This window comes from Triturus cristatus, chromosome 4_1, assembly GCF_964204655.1.
Source record: "Triturus cristatus chromosome 4_1, aTriCri1.1, whole genome shotgun sequence".
Lineage (NCBI taxonomy): Eukaryota > Metazoa > Chordata > Amphibia > Caudata > Salamandridae > Triturus > Triturus cristatus.
The window spans coordinates 103,443,786-103,461,178 of NC_140585.1; the positions used below are offsets into that span (position 1 = coordinate 103,443,786).

The 17,393-nt window shown below is 46.8% G+C and overlaps 3 non-coding genes across 3 annotated transcripts; 1 reads left to right on the forward strand and 2 right to left on the reverse strand.

Moving 5' to 3' along the window:
* Positions 1-1,212: 1,212 nt before the first annotated feature.
* On the reverse strand, positions 1,213-1,285 carry TRNAR-UCG (transfer RNA arginine (anticodon UCG)). Its single transcript has one exon. It is a non-coding gene; the product is annotated as a tRNA-Arg (tRNA).
* Positions 1,286-2,135: 850 nt separating this feature from the next.
* TRNAE-UUC (transfer RNA glutamic acid (anticodon UUC)) lies at positions 2,136-2,207 on the forward strand. The gene has a single exon. It is a non-coding gene; the product is annotated as a tRNA-Glu (tRNA).
* Positions 2,208-12,415: 10,208 nt separating this feature from the next.
* TRNAR-UCG (transfer RNA arginine (anticodon UCG)) lies at positions 12,416-12,488 on the reverse strand. Its single transcript has one exon. It is a non-coding gene; the product is annotated as a tRNA-Arg (tRNA).
* Positions 12,489-17,393: the final 4,905 nt, after the last annotated feature.

Sequence of the window (17,393 nt, forward strand, 5' to 3'; positions counted from 1 at the left end):
GGGCGGGGTGCTGGGTGTGGGGGGTTGGATGGAGCGGGGTTTGGCATTCTTGGTGCGTCTCTAACCTCTGTTTCTCTCTTAGGTTGCGTGGGAGGCCCTGGGGCCAAGACGGTCACATGGATCGTGGGGCATTCTTTTGTGCACTGGGCGTCGAAATATGCAGAGCAACAGGTGTACGGCCGTAACCTGGGACTCAGAGGACAACTTCACGAAGTGCACTGGTGGGGTAAAGGGGGAATGCGATGGGGGGCACTACTGCCCTGGCTCGCGAAGATGGTCCCACAGAAGGGTTGCCCGGATCTGTTGATTATACACTTGGGGGAAAATGACTTGGTTCGGCTGTCGGGTTTGGCGCTCTTACAGCTGATGCAGAGAGACTTGGAAGTACTTAAGCACAGACTGGCGGGGGCTTGCATTGCATGGACAGAGTTTGTTCCGAGGAAGATCTGGAGGGGAGCTGTTAAGCATGGGGCAATTGAGAAAGCGCGTCGAAAATTGAACAGAGCAATGCACGTTTTTTGCGGGGAGAAGGACATCAAGGTGATCAGTCACCCGGGACTACGACTGGAGGAACCACTGCTATTTAGGGATGACGGGGTGCATCTGTCTCGATTGGGGAACGCCTATTATATGATGGAAATGAGGGATGTGGTCAGCAAGCTCTGGAATGAGGCAATCTGGTGTCGCAGGGATGTGTGAGGGGTCCTGGCCTAGGGGGTTGGGCAGGTACCCGCCCTACAGGGGGCTACCTGGTTGGCGGTACTTTGGAGGGGTGGGGGGAGTCATTAGCGGGCACACCCATCCCTCGGGGGGGGAAGAGTGAACGAGGTGGGGGTATTGGAGGCGTGAGTGAAATGGCCGAGGAGAGCCGGGAGGATGCAAGGAGGTTTGTGGAATGGTGAGGAACGGAAGGGGCATGGAGTGGTACAAAAGGGGAGTGTGGAGTGGGTGAAAGGAGTGAAGGATGGTAGAGTGTTGGGGGAAAGTTTATTCATATAATGTTTTGGTATTGTTAATGTTGTGCAGCCTGGTCCTAATAAATGGCCTTTTACGCTAAAGACACGGTGTGGTCTGTTCATTGCGCGACGCGAGGTCTGCGGTTATATATGTTTTAGTTTGAAGAAAGGCTTTCACTTTCCTAGTTTATGAAATACGGCACAATATTGCCTATAGATGATCAATTAAAAGGCACATTTTCTGCTCAAAACTTTCCGACCACGAAGGGACTCGAACCCTCAATCTTCTGATTCGAAGTCAGATGCCTTATCCATTAGGCCACGCGGTCACGCTGATGATGTCTGGTCTACAGGTTCTTCCCACACCTACAACCTCTGAAGGGTATTGGGTCCAGCGGATGGCACAGAGGGGTGTTGAATACTTGTTCATTTGTCCTGTTAATCCTCCTTTAATGCTAAATTGTGCTTTAAAAAATGCTCTAAACAGTACTGGTGTGGGTGTGTGAAACCGCGCCCTCGCTGCACGTGACGCGTGTTATTCGGACGCTGTGATATGTAACAAATTCAACATTGTGTTGAGAGAGTCACACGAGGTCGAAAGAGAACGGGGTATTTGCCCCCCACCCTTCCATCAGTGTTCATGTTTCATTCAAGGTTGTTGTAGTTTTTTTCCTCTCTCTCGCTTTCTGATGCTCTCACTCTTTGAAGTTCTTTCTCTCTGTTTTCTCTCTTTTTCCTGCTCGTTGTTTCCTTCCTCGTTAGTATAATTAACCGGCGCAGTCTCGTCACAGTGGTGCTGTTTCCCCTGTGCACAAAACTGGGCCAACTCCTCCGCTCAGGAATTCTGCTTCGCTTTCCTTTGGTTTTTTTAACACATATCGGAGTCATGTTCCTATCTTTGTTTCTGTCCGTTTTTACTCACTCCATGGTTTCGTTCTACGTGACATCGTTTTCTCGCCTGTTGTACTCGTGCACTAGATAGTTGTGGTTCGTGATGCAATGTTCATAGTTGGCGACGAGGACGATGATGGTCATATTTGGGACAAGGATGGCACATATGTATAGACTATTCTTCCTCAGTACTTGAGCCCTGGCAGTCACCAAAGAGAGAACAGTTCTGACACACGTACAGTGAGGGCACATGTCAGATATGCTGAGCGGCGCGTTACACTTGCGCACTCCCATATGGTCTAGCGGTTAGGATTCCTGGTTTTCACCCAGGCGGCCCGGGTTCGACTCCCGGTATGGGAAGATAATTTTTTCATGCCCTTTATTGTTGCTGTTTTTGTTTAATACAATTGTGATAATTACTCATTTATTGTACTCCTACTTTCCGTGACACCATATGGCATTAGAGGACAGAGGATGTCACTTATACAAAGGCAATGATAAAATCCCTGCTGAGAAGGTGCGTCATTCAGACAGGAAGCCTTCGAACTTGAACCTGCCAAGAAACTATTCGTTGGGGAAGTCACATCTGTTTGTCACATAACCTATAACTTCCACTCTCAGAGTGAAACGGCGCAGCTAAACAGTTTAATTTCTTTATGTTTACGAATGTTGATCAAATAATCGTGCTTGATGTTTGTCGCCGGGAGCACGCATTCTTTGTACAGCTGGTTTACAGATACATTGTCTGACCTCTGAGTGAGTAAATCGTCAATCACTATGCAGTGCAGTTTTCCAATTTTCACACCAGTGTGCATTTTATCTAGCTTTATTTCCCTGGGTGTCCACCTACATTGCATTAGCTCGAGTCAGTGAGTGACTTCAGAAAATGTTTGTCAATAAGACAGAAGCATCATTGTGTAAATTGCAGCTTTACATTGTATTTCTACATTTATGAGCAAGAAGTAAGAACCACTGGACAGAGTTGGAGAGATGGCTCCATTCTAGTGAAGCTGACACTGCCCTCTATCCTGCAGTGGCCTGGTCTGGGGACCACCATGCGGGCAGGGCCACAGAAGGAACAAAAGACACTCTCACTCGGGTACCAGTGATGAGAGTGGCCATGTCCCTTTAATTCATCCTCTTTTCCTAACCCGGCCCAGGGGGTGCTTGTGACGCGTCCAGGGTTACGTAGACACAGCTGCCAAGGTTTCATATTGCTTATGTGTGACATTTTCATAGTTTCGGTGTGATTATGAGTGACATTCAATGGCTATGAGTGACACTTTCTCGCAAGCGAAAATTAAGCAAATTAAAAATAAAATGATGATAAACCAATTTTATCATCATTTTACTTTTCTTCTTACATCCTGCAGGCTGCCAGCGAGCCGCGTCATAGGGCACGGTGTGGCCATGCAATGCACGACAACAGTGGGGAGGAGGGGGGATGGTCGCATCTAAGTGCGCATGACAGTTTGGCTGGTCGTCTTAGGACGGCCAAACCGTCATGCGCACTTAGCATTTCTCCACCCAGCTGTGTTGTACAGCGGGTGGAGAAAAGCCACAGGCTGCCAGGCACTGTCTGAGCGGCAAACCAGGCCACTCAGACCACTCCCAGCACCGCTGTCATGCTGGGAATTGAATTGCTGGGAGCCAGCGCAGTGTGCACCCGTCGAGGATCGGGAGAGGACAAGATGGAGCGGATACAGCATCAGGTAAGTCAGTTTTATATTTTTATTTATGGTTTTGTCTGTGCTTCATTTTGTATCACCTCCCCCCACCCTATCATTCGGATCCCGAGCAGCCGCCCCTGCACCAGCGGCGGCTCCTCCACTATAATGGAGGAGTGTCACCCCCGCCAGCATCTAAACAAATATATACATAACGCAGCATAGTGAAGTGGGTCCGATACATAGACTACCTTTTTGTGGTCTGGCGTGGGGATAAATCCAGTGCAGAAAAGTTTATTGCAGAACTCAACATCAATGAATTTAACTTACATTTCACTCATGACATCAGTAATTGCTCGATTACTTTTCCTGATGTTGAAATATTTGTTGCTAACGGGAGACTAGAAACAAGGCTCCACCGTAAGCCAACAGCTGGCAGCACTATACTCCATTCTACCAGCTTCCACCCCAAGCATACCATCTGTAGCATCCCCTACGGGGAGATGCTACGAATTCGCAGAATTTGCAGTAGGGAGGAGGACCTGGTAAAAGCACAACAGGAGTGTAGAAATAGATTTTTAGAAAGGGGCTACACAAGCGACCTAATAAATGAGGCAATCAAACGCACTAGACAGTTGTCACGACAGGATTTATTAGAGAAACCACCACGAAACAAAATTGTAAGCAAAGATAGGGCAGAACAAACTAGCCTGAATCCAAGACTTATCTTGCCTTACAATAGACAAAAAGATAGTCTGCTTATAATTCTTAACAAGAATTAGCACTTGATTGTCAATGACCCCATTTTGGGTAAGAATATAGCACATACACCCACCGTTACCTATAGAAGAGCACCCAGTACCAGAGGTCGGGTAGTCAGCAATAGCCCTGAAATCAAACCCTCTGGCAATTGGTTATCCAATCGCCGTGGATTTGTCAAATGCTCTAATTGTAGAGCATGCCAGCATGGAATTAATAAAACCAACTTCATTTCACCTTTCAAAACACAGCCTTGTACCATAGACACATGGTTAACTTGCAAAACTGAATTTGCCATATATGTGCTGGTGTGCTCGTTTGGACTACAGTACATAGGCAGTACAAAACTGCAGGTCCACAAACGAGTGCTCCAGCACATGCGGGCAATTACTAACTCTGACCCCAACTACCCTGTGGCACGCCATTTTAAAGAGGTACATGCTAATAATCTTAATGCGTTGAAGTACTTTGTGGTAGATGCCATACCGCCATTAAGACGGGGTGGAAACAGGGAAGCCATTTTGCGACGTCTGGAAACTAAATATATTCTGGAATTAGAAAGTAAAAGTCTGAATGGCTTAAACACCACAGAGGATCTGCACACTTGGTTATAGACATTAAGGGCTGTGCTGATATGGTATTGTGTAGGGCATCAATCAATCAATCATAGCATTTGTTAAGCGCAGTACTTACCCGTGAGGGTCTCAAGGCGCTGGGGGGTGGGGAATGCTGCGGGGGGGGGGGGGGAATGCTGCTACTGCTCGAAGAGCCAGGTGTTGAGGAGTCTTCTGAAGGTCAGCAGGTCTTGGGTCTGCCATAGGTGGATGGAGAGGGTGTTCCAGGTCTTGGCGGCGAGGTGGGAGAACGATCTGCCGCCGGAGGTCGCTCTTTGCATGCGGGGGACTGTAGCAAGGTCGAGGTCGGCGGAGTGAAGCTGGCGGGTGAGGGTGTAGAAGCCGAGTCGTCTGTTGAGGTACGCTGGTCCGGTGTTGTGGAGTGCCCTGTGTGCATGGGTGAGAAGCTTGAAGGTTATCCTCTTGTTGACGGGGAGCCAGTGCAGGTCTCTCAGGTGGGGTGTGATGTGGCAGTGGCGAGGGATGTCGAGGATCAGGGGAGCCGAGGCGTTCTGAATGCGTTGAAGTCATTTCAGGAGTTTGGCCAAGGCTCCTGCGTAGAGGGCGTTTCCGTAGTCCAACCTGCTGCCGACGAGGGCCTGGGTGACCGTTCATATCGTTTCGGTGGGGATCCACTTGTACATCTTGCAGAGCATGCGGAGGGTGTTGAAGCAGGAGGAAGAGACGGAGTTGACCTGCTTTGTCATGGAGAGGGTGGAGTCGAGGATGACCCCCTAGGATAAGTGCGTGGTCGGTGGGTGTTGGAGCTGTTCCCAGTGCGATCGGCCACCAGGAGTCGTCCCAGGCCGAGGGGGTGGATCCGAGAATGAGAACTCTGTCTTGTCCGAGTTCAGCTTCCAACACAAGAGAGATCTGACTGATTAGTGATTATAGCTTTAAGAAAATATTCAACCGATGTAACTAAAAGAGACCCTGTAAATAATGTATTATTTCTACTTTGTCCTCCACCCGCAGCTTCCTTTTTACTTCTAATTGGTTTTTCCACTTTATTCTAGCTACCGGGAGGTTCCCATAGTCCTTCCAAGGTATGCGGAATATACACTTATCTAACACATTGGGCACTTTATAGTTTATAAGGATCAATTAAATTCATGCTCTTTTTAACACAATATTGATGGGACTTTTAAATAAACAGGTTGTACATTTAGAAACAGGGGTTAACCCCGGAGGAATTCATAGCGGTGTGTGTTATGACCCAATTCTGAATTAAAGGTTAGTCATATATTCCAAAAGGATGTTTTGGGAATTAGCCACATCCCTGAGGTTGTATTTAATACAGTTAGAATTACACACACGGCGCATGATAAATAATTAACAATTAAATATTGGATTTAACCGGAGTGGTATTAATCAAAAAGAAGTTTTTCCATGTACATTGAATGTGAAATTTATGCGTAATTTGCACATTTGAAATGTGTTAGTTACATATGTTTATTTTGAAAACTTTAGCGCAATTTGCACAATTGAAACAAATGCACTAAAATCCGTAAAAATAACTTGTCTTATGTATTACTGACAAAAAATCAGCTCAGACATCATCAACGTTTTATTTCATATGTAAGATTTGCACAGTATTAAACTGTTATGTTTTTATTTGTAAATAATATGTTGCGTAGAGTTGCACATAATGTTTGACCAATTAGGGTCATGTTTACAAATAAAATTATGGCGAAATTTTGCACAATATGATAAAGCTGAAAATGCATACAAATGAGGCTAATCAATTGTGGAAACAAACCACAGAGAAACAAACCAATGTGTAGTCTGTTTTCAGTTCCTATCAAAGCACTGGTGCACTTTAAATTGTGGTGGAATCACGGGTATGTCATGTGACCAAGGCCTCAAGGGGCTGAAACGCGTAATGGTGGCCGGAGCACGAAAGTAAACAATTTGCACGCAGAAAGTGGTGTCCATTCCTTACTGATTCCGGTGGCAGGGAATCGAGAATTAAAGGTGTGGTGGATATGCACATATATATATATACACTGAGAACGTCCTGTTCCGCCGAATTGAAGGGCGGAAACCACAGGCACGGACCTCCCAACTCCTTAGTGAAGAAAATTACGGACTCCCACACCGGATTAGTGGGTAATGCAGTGCAGTTTATTTCAGCATGGATGAGTGCTAGGACCAGTGTCCTTCATGACGCGTTTCGCTCCTCTTTGGAGCTTGATCATATATATATTTTTCTTTTTTGACAATGGCTGACCTGAGGTTCAGCACATCAATCCCTATCTATACAAATTAAGAGTCCTGTGCATCTGCTTCCTGCACTTGCCGCCTTTGAGCGCCGCTGGTATCCAGACTATGCAAATTCTTTAGAAGTGGATGGTGCACCAGAAGTCAAGTCAGAATCGTATGCTTTCGTCCATTAGTTCGCTTTATTAGTGATAGGAGTAAAAATAGCCATCAGCCAACACGTTTCATTCCATTGACCAAAGGAACTTCATCAGGGTTGAAACAATCACACAAGATACAATATAAGTCATCACACATAAGAAACATAAAAGAAATAACAAAATTACATGTGGACATGTAGACATCTACAGTACATATACAATAAACCAAAAGAACTTTGGAACTAGTTGGAATGAGTATTAATTTGGACCAATAAGAAGTGTATCCCTCGGGGTGGGTCTCCAATTTATACCTATCTCTTAAACGAAAAACGTGCAGCAAGTAAAAGCGCTCAATGAAGTCAAGAACCAACAGTACAAAGCAACAATGGAGAGCCTGGGTCAAAGTGAGTGACTAATGGGGAAAAATTGGGGCTCCAAGTATGGTGTTTGAAGGGTCGTACTTCTATTTGACCCGAGCTTGCTTTAACTTGGTGCCCCAATTTTTCCCCATGTGGTTAAAATATACGTATTTTCTATTGCATCTTATGTGTAAATATGTTATATAATTATGTACATAATTGTTGTGTGGGCTGTCCTATTACTTGATTGTTTTTCATTGTAATTGGTTAATGTGAGTCATCTTAAAGTTCTTTGGGTTTAGTGTATATGTACTGTAGATGTCTACATGTACACATGTAATTTTGCTATGTCTTTTATGTTTCTTATGTGTGATGACTTATATTGTGTCTTGTGTGATTGTTTCAGCCCTGATGAAGTTCCTTTGGTCAAAGGAACGAAATGCGTTGGCTGATGGCCATTTTTACTCCTTTCACTATTAAAGAAAACCAATGGACTAAAGCATACGATTCTGACTTCATTTCTGGTGCACCTTCCACTTCTAAACAATATCCATTTGTACATATTGTTTGGAATAGGTATCCACGTCAGTGCTAATGAGATGCCTACAATAACAAATGACTTTTGAATCTCAGTCACTATGTGTTGATGTATGTTCATATATGTAACAATCTTCTGTACCCTCCAATATGGTTTCAACAAAAATTTGTGTTTCAAAAAGCATACACTCGTTTTAAAGAATTTTTGGCACATTTCTTTATATTGAAATAAGTAAATGAAGCTTCTGAAATAACTTGATATAAGCTACTGTATAGAGCTAACGATCGATGTGTGCTTAATAACATTAGATTAAGTAAAGGAAATAATCCCTTGTAGGCACGTTCACCCGTTGATATACAATTACCCAGGCCTCCAAGGTTAATGGGTCTCCCACTCCTCCTCTCTCTATACATAGGGGGCGCTTCTTTTATCACAGGCTGATTTGTAAGACTTTGAAACACTAAAAAAACACATCTTCATGCACCGCCAATGGGAAGGTGACAAATAAAATCCCCTGAACATTCTATGCAGTGCTGCAGGGCTGGTTACCCCGTGCAGTGCTGCAACACCAGCCACTCTGTGCTTTGCTGCAAGAATGCTGCCTTGCAGTGCTGCAGGGCTGGTTACCCCGTGCAGTGCTGCAACACCAGTCACTCTGTGCTTTGCTGCAAGAATGCTGCCTTGCAGTGCTGCAGGACTGGTCACCCCATGCAGTGCTGCAACACCAGTCACTCTGTGCTTTGCTGCAAGAATGCTGCCTTGCAGTGCTGCAGGGCTGGTTACCCCGTGCAGTGCTGCAACACAAGCCACTCTGTGCTTTGCTGCAAGAATGCTGCCTTGCAGTGCTGTAGGACTGGTCACCCCGTGCAGTGCTGCAACACCAGTCACTCTGTGCTTTGCTGCAAGAATGCTGCCTTGCAGTGCTGCGGGGCTAGTTACCCCATGCAGTGCTGCAACACCAGCCACTCTGTGCTTTGCTGCAAGAATGCTGCCTTGCAGTGCTGTAGGACTGGTCACCCCATGCAGTGCTGCAACACCAGTCACTCTGTGCTGCAAGAATGCTGCCTTGCAGTGCTGCAGGACTGGTTACCCCGTGCAGTGCTGCAACACCAGTCACTCTGTGCTTTGCTGCAAGAATGCTGCCTTGCAGTGCTGCAGGGCTGGTTACCCCGTGCAGTGCTGCAACACCAGTCACTCTGTGCTTTGCTGCAAGAATGCTGCCTTGCAGTGCTGCAGGGCTGGTTACCCCGTGCAGTGCTGCAACACCAGTCACTCTGAGCTGTGCTGCAAGAATGCTGCCTTGCAGTGCTGTAGGACTGGTCACCCCGTGCAGTGCTGCAACACCAGTCACTCTATGCTTTGCTGCAAGAATGCTGCCTTGCAGTGCTGTAGGACAGGTCACTGGGCAGTGCTGCAAGAATTCTCACTGTGCAATGCTGCAGTGCTAGTCATTCTATACAGTGCAGTAAGAATGCTGCTGTGCAGTGCTGCAGGACTTATTGGCCTTGCAGCACTGCAGCACTAGTCTTTCTGTGCATTGCTACAAGAATGTTGATGTACAGTGCTGCATGACTGGTCACTGTGCAATGCTGCAGTGCTAGTCATTCTATACAGTGCAGTAAGAATGCTGCTGTGCAGTGCTGCAGGACTGGTCACTGGGCAATGCTACAGGAATTGTCACTGTGCAATGCTGCAGCACTCGTCACTCAGTGCAATGTTGCATGGCTGGCACTCTTAGTAGTGCTGCTGGACTAGTCACTGTATGCAGTGCTCTAAGACTGCTCACTGTGCAGTGCAGAAGGACTGGTGACTGTGCAATGCTGGCTGGTTACTCTGTTCAGTGCTGCAGGAGTGATCTCCCTGTGTAATGCTGCAATGCTGGTCACTGTATGCATTTGTGCAGTGCTGTAAGACTGGTGACACTGTGCAGTGTTTCAGGACTGATCGCTTTGTGCAGTGCGCAGGAAGGGTCACGTTGTGCAGCTCCACGTTGATGGTCATTCTGTGCAATTCTGCGGGGGAGGGGTGGCTCTCTGTGCAGCCTCATTAAACCGTGCTGCAGGGAGGCTCTCTCAGTACAGTGCAGCAACGAATGCCACTGTGTTGGCACTGCCACCCCTTGTGCAAGGCTGATGTATGCTGTTAGTGTGGGGTCATTCACTCTGAAGTGCTTCAGTGATGGTCAGTGTGCAGTACTGCAGTGCATGTCACACTACCCTCCACCGAGATCACTGTGCAGTGCGCTGCATCAGCACCGCCAAGACCACAACAACTTTCCAGTTAAAGTCAAAATGTATGGAATAATATAATGTATGCCATGACAGTGAAAATAAATGTGGTACAACAGCACGTTACTCATAGCCATTGTAAAAATAAATACAAATTTATTTCAATTACTACTGCATTTCACATTGAAGTTTATTCCCGCAGGACCGTAAAAGCGACACGAGGAAAACACTTTCTACTGCCTCACAGATTGTACTGAAGAATTATTTTATACATGGAAATACCCCATCTGAGAGCCATGATCGCACTTAACTGTGATTTTATGACATTTAACCCATTGCATCCTGATTTTAGTTAAATACATTTCATAAACAGATACACATGAGAAATGTCTTGTTGCGATCCATATGTGCCGAGGGGCAAAGTATTATACGGTAATTATTAATATTGTTGCGGGAGAGGAGGGCCGTCATGAACCCCTCCAGGTTACGGCTCCTCCCAGACTCAACAATATGAATAAATGTCACATTACACTCCGCACTGCTGCACTCATAGGGGCAGATTTATGTTAGACTTGCGCCACTTTTACGCCGCCGTTGCGTCACTTGTGTCGCAGCGGCGGCGTAAACCCTGCGCCACGTTGCGCCCTATTTACATCGTGACGCATCTATGGAGATGCGTCACGGTGTAAAGCCCTGCGCCACATTAAACCTGTGTCAGGTTTAATGTATGCAAGGTGTGCGTTCCAGCGGAAAAAGCCTCGGAAAAGTGACGCAGGGAAATCTACAAGATTTCACTCAGTCACTTTTCCGACGCTGCTGCGTCAAAACCTTGCGCCTGCTTGACGCAGGCGTAAGGCATGACGCAGCATGTAAGGTATAGGCAGCCCCATAACATTGCTGGAGTTGCGTCGTGCTTGCGACACGACTCCAGCAATGCGCCGCCCTTACGCCATCAGATGCGTCACGCATCTGTTTATCCTTGCGCCACGATGCACTGCATTGTAAATGCGGCGCATCTGTGGTAGCGCAAGGGTAAACTTGTGTGATGCATCTTTCCTGGCGCATCCCTGCTGATTTGCAGGGAGGCGCCAGGAAACATAAATCTGCCCCATTATATGTATATAGGACTCATGCGCGCAACACCCATTGGACTCAAAGGGCTTCAGCCCCCCCCCCCTCCCCCCAGCCCCTCCCCCATCGTGTGTGGCAGCCCGGGAAGAGAGAGCTTCCCGGGCAGGCACACAGCCGCGCCCGAGCACTTCACAGGTCTCTAAAAGACCATTTGCATGTTAATGAGGCCTCGCTGTTGTTTCACCCCTTCTAAGAGCCCCTGCAGCGCCACTCTGCCTATTGCTTAAAGATTCAGCCCCCCCCCCCCCCCCGAAATAAGCTCCACTCTGCCTATTGCTTAAAGAGATTCAGCCCCCCCTCGAAATTTGATTTTAGCCCCCCCTACCCCTCCCCGAAATTTGATTTTAGCCCCCCCGAAATTTGTGTCTAGTTGCGCCTCTGATAGGACTGGTGCTTTGTCCGCGCCCTTTGCCTTCACATTTCTATCTTCATTTCATGTGTGACCATCTGAAATTAAAAAAAAAAAACTTTCGTTCCTTCTTCTTCCCTCCTTCCGATGCTTTTGTGAAAGTCTTCGGGGGTGAAATGTTCTTGCTGTGGTGGTGACGTCTCAAGATACAAATCTCCCTTTACCAATTGACTGCAGTTCACGCATCACCCTAGCGAGAGATCCCGAGAAGACGCTATGATGTCAATTTAACGTGTCAATTAATTTAGCATCTGATGTCCAGCTGTTAGGATGCGCGCGCACAACTCGTGTGCTCTGAGTGCACTGAAATAATAACTGCCCCTACGCGGTGGTATTGTACACTAGTTGCCCCGACCAGACACTCCCTCCGTAGTCATCCCGCCCTTGCACACAGGGAGTGAACGCGAGGTCTGCGATTATATGTGTTTTAGTTTGAAGAAAAGTGAACCTAGTTTATGAAATAAGGGACAATATTGCCTATATGATTCTGCCCAAAAACTACTCGACCACGAAGGGACTCGAACCCTCAATCTTCTGATTCGAAGTCAGACGCCTTATCCATTAGGCCACGCGGTCACAATATGTATCTCACGGCTACAGATGTGTCCTAGCACACCCAGTCCCTGCCGCACTCCAGCTTCTGATGAGGATGAAGGGGGGACCCATGTCCCCGGCTAGACATGTGCGGCCCTGGAATGGAGAACCGTCTCTTCTGTGGAGCCTCCCCTCTGCATACCTGTTCAACCAGTGAGAGAAACCACAACCTCCTTCAGAAACCCTGCGTTTGCTTGTTTAAACAAGCATTGGCATAGCCAATAGGTCTCGCTTTTGGGACCTTATAAGTATTTAGTTATGCAGCACAATATCCTTGGTGCAACAACATCAACTGTTGCATGGCTCAACACTTATAAGGTCCCAAAGGCGATACCTATTGGCTATGCCAATGCTTGTTCTTTTGAAAGCTGTTGCTGATCACTTGAGTGAAGTGCTTCACTTCGCCACACATACATTCATGAATGAGTAAATGAATGATCTTCTACTTTTAGAGCACGCTGTCACTCAAAACTAAGCATCTAGGGCAGTGATACTCAAAGCATGGCCCGGGAGCCGCAGGCGGCCGTCCTGACCTTTATGTGTGGCCATCTGGTCAACAGCAGCACTGGGCTGCTCTTTCCCAGACAGAGCACTAACATTAAAAATATGCTACATAAACGCATTTTGAATGTGGGTGATGTATGAGGGTCTACTGCACACATTTTGCAGAGAAATGTTGTGTTCATGTTGCATGCAGCATCCATTAAAAAAGTTTATTTTGAGCAAAACAGGAACTCACATGTGAGGAATGGGAGGGTATCAACGACATTATTTGCAGTAGTATTCCTGAACTGCTGTTGTGTTACAATATGGAAAACGCGTCACTATTCCCTAATATTAGATGTAAACACATTTAGAATTTGGAGGAGTGCGCCTGGGCACTGTCAGTGACCTGGCCAAAGCCGGCATGAAAGAGCTGACATTGGATCATAAATTCAAAGCTGTCCTGAATAGGGGCCCCCAGAATAAGTTTCGCCCAGGGCCCCTAGCATCCTTAAGATGTCCACAGGCGCTAACCTCTTCGAAAAGGTTTCGAATTTGCGCACAAGAAACGCCGTGCAATCCTTTCCTTGGTGCTGCATCTGTTCCATAGGTGGAGGGGCGCCAGTGTGGTGCGCCCTGTGCAACCCCTATGCGGCGGAATCACTGTGGTGATAAGGAAACTGGTAAAGAGATTTGCGAAAGGCAATCTTGCTTGGGTGCACTGCATGTTTGTTTTCTTCCCTGCAACACATGCCTCTTCGCACAGCTTAGACTCTGCAAGAGAGAAAAACTTTGAACACATAGTGTCCAATGTTTCTAAAATGTGGTCTAATAATTCACTTTATAGCACAATTGTCTACACATATTGTCCAAGAAGCCAACGCTTTCACTCTGAATTCTAAAGAGACTTCCTAAACTTTAAGCTTGTGGTTCGGACCCCAGGGTCAATAGTTCTTCACAGCAACACAACTTGAAGGGGCCAATAAGACGAGATCTACATGGGCGGTCGGTCCAATGAAGTACAAATGCCACTTAAGCGCTTTGAAGCGGCTGTAAGGTGGCATGTCGGTACTTTGTAAAACATGTAAATAAAATGAGTAAATTGTCATTGCTAATGAGAGGAGATGGACATCTGGCTTTTCAACTTGACACAATGTGTGATCTTAGTCAAACTTTTAGTCACTGTTAGCTGCTCCTGAATTCATTCTGGAAAAGCAGCTGAGACAATGTGTGATGTTCGGCACATTTTATGCTTTATTTCTGGCGTCATTTTCTTGCTCTTGAGATTTAGGTAAAACTAGAGTAACCTACTGCGAAAAATCAAGGATCAATATTAAAAGTCAAAGGGCTGCGTTTCAGCCTGTGGACGTGGATAGGCAACAGGAAGACACATTTGCATTTTTCGTGCGCATGCAGCTCGTCTCGAGACTTCACAGCTCTCTAAATAACAGGTGTTCTTACCCAACTCAACAGAACTCATTGTATTAATTTCAGTATAATAGAAGGTTCATACGTTTAACGGTTTAGAACCTGCCCCTGGTTTGCACGTGGACTTCCGCAGCTTGCACATTAACCCACTAAGCATCACAAAAGACCGGAAGTGCACATTCCCCCACACCAATTTCAATCAAAGCAGCCAGCTTGTCTCAGACCTGAAATTATCCCGGTGCTTCAATGTACCACCCCGGTGAAATCATGCACTTGGTTGGATGATAAACGTCAATATTATTGTCTCAGTGCTGTTTAACCCCTTCGCCGCGGCAGAAATTCCGCCGCGGCGCAGGGGGGGTTTGGGGGCAGTTGCGGGTCCGCTGTGCTCGTGACGGAACCACTCTGTCATGAGTCACGGTTGAGCTGTGCTCATGACGGAGTGGTTCCGTCACGTCTCCGCCCACTGCGCTAATCGCCCGCACAGGCGGGGAATTAGCGCCGCGTGGGCAGAGCGCCCGCCAACGGCCGCAGCATGACGGAACCACTCCGTCATGAGCACAGCGCAACCGTGGCTCATGACGGAGTGGTTCCGTCATGAGCGGGGAAGGGGTTAATAATTACAAGATGACTCAGTCAATTCCCTCCTCAGAGTGGTGCGTATGTGCGCGCGCAGTCTGCTCTTCTTGGAAGCACATACTCGTGCTTGTGGCGTGCCCCTGCGCGCTCCCGGAAGGTGGATGCCGCCACAAGCACAAGTATGCGCTTCCAAAAAGAGCAGAACGACGGCTAAAGGTCCTCCTATGCAGTGCAGCGCATGCGCACTGCGTAGGCGAGACCTAAAAAGCATGGTTACTGCACGTCATGGTTAAGCAATGCTTTAAAAATATATACTATATAATGTGCAAAATGAGAAGCAGTCTAACACTCATGTTTTCTATAGTCTGTCCCTACCTTTTTTGTCCCTCTGTAGCACGTTGGTTGCAGCAGTGTCGGAAATTGTGCGTTTCTCATTGTGCTGAATGTTAGGCAAGAAGATGCAGTTCTACTTTTGATTCCTAGGGCCGGTTGTTTCTTTTTACTCCTCATCTGTGCTAATAAGTAGCCATAAAACTGATCAAGAAATATAAATGGAGTTTCTGTTTTCAGCCTGATGTCATAGCCTTACGTAAAGTCAGTGCCACTGGAATTATGCGATTGGGTGGCTGCAGCAATTTTCACATGATTATAGATTTGCCGCATTTGCCACATAACCCATCATCTGCCACATAATCTGTAGATTTTAACAAAAAAAGTTTGTTCCCAGCTCAAACAATTAAAACGTTACTAAAAGCGCAGTGGCACATGCAGCAGTGCAGTGGACGGCCCTTTCCAAAGGTTGACTGGTCACCGTTCTGATGCTTTTTGCTATATTTGGCTGTTAAACTGGTACTAATGAGGTGCTACCAATGCTCAGACAGTGTTAACAAGTTTAACAAGCACTGGCAACGCCAATAGGTTTTGCCTTTGCAAGAGCTACCGGCATGACAAATTCTTCCAGTTTATAACTTTGTTTTTAAACAAAGCCAACTCCCTTCTTTTACAATTTTTTAGTGTGAATGTAGCAGTGTGATGTTTGTTTTGGATTGTTATCAGTGATGTTGAAATTATTGTAAGTGGTATTGTTGTAGCTCGCAGCATGACTGTAATAAAAAGCGGTTCATTGACCTTACCAGGTATTTGTTTTGGCTTCAAAGGAGACATAAAATAACATATGCTGTTGGGTGAAGAACTGCGCCAAGGGCTTTGGCTCAGGGGATGGAGCAGGGAGATGTGATTAAAGGCAGACATGTGGGCTTAACAACTGGGGAAGTAGGTTCTAGTCTCGGCGTTGACCCAACATCCTATGATCCTGGGCATATCCTTTACAACAAACAAATGATGGACGGAATGCTGACAATGCAGACATTCTCCCCCAGTCAAGAGATCTGGGTTAAATCCATTGTTCTTTTGCCCACTACACCACCCCAGTTCAGACATGGCCATATGCAAATCAGTCTTGACCCTGTGCCTCATGGGAACAGTCCAGCCCGAACTGCCAAGCCATGTCTTCCCTGGACCGGAATCAAGCATCCTAGGACCGGTTTCTGGCTATCAGCCGTCATCAGCCAGGATAGCTTGACTCCAGTGGCGTAGTGAGCACGGGTCCCACGTCTGGGAATACCCATCCCACTTAGGGCGAAAAGCGTTACAACAAACAAATGATGGACGGAATGCTGACAATGCAGACATTCTCCCCCAGTCAAGAGATCTGGGTTAAATCCATCGTTCTTTTGCCCACTACACCACCCCAGTTCAGACATGGCCATATGCAAATCAGTCTTGACCCTGTGCCTCATGGGAACAGTCCAGCCCGAACTGCCAAGCCATGTCTTCCCTGGACCGGAATCAAGCATCCTAGGACCGGTTTCTGGCTATCAGCCGTCATCAGCCAGGATAGCTTGACTCCAGTGGCGTAGTGAGCACGGGTCCCACGTCTGGGAATACCCATCCCACTTAGGGCGAAAAGCGTTACAACAAACAATTGATGGACGGAATGCTGAGAATGCAGATTACAGGCAGACATGTGGGCTTAACAACTGGGGAAGTAGGTTCTAGTCTCGGCGTTGACCCAACATCCTATGATCCTGGGCATATATCCCTTAACCTCCCTGTGCATTAAACATGAATGTGATTTTGTGATAAAACAAACCGAACAGCTCTTAAAATGATTTAAATCCACCCCAGAGTGTGCACGGGAGAGCAGCCCAGGGCTCGTGGTATGTGAGGGTCAGAGGCTTCCAGGGCCGTGTCGAAGGTGGCATGTGTGCCCACTAGTTTGGTGCTTTGATGCTGTTCTGGGGGTTTGGTGGAGCAATTGACATGACAAAACAGGCGGGGATATTAGATGCATTCACTTTTGCAGCCACAATGCAAACGTATAACATTTCAAAGTAA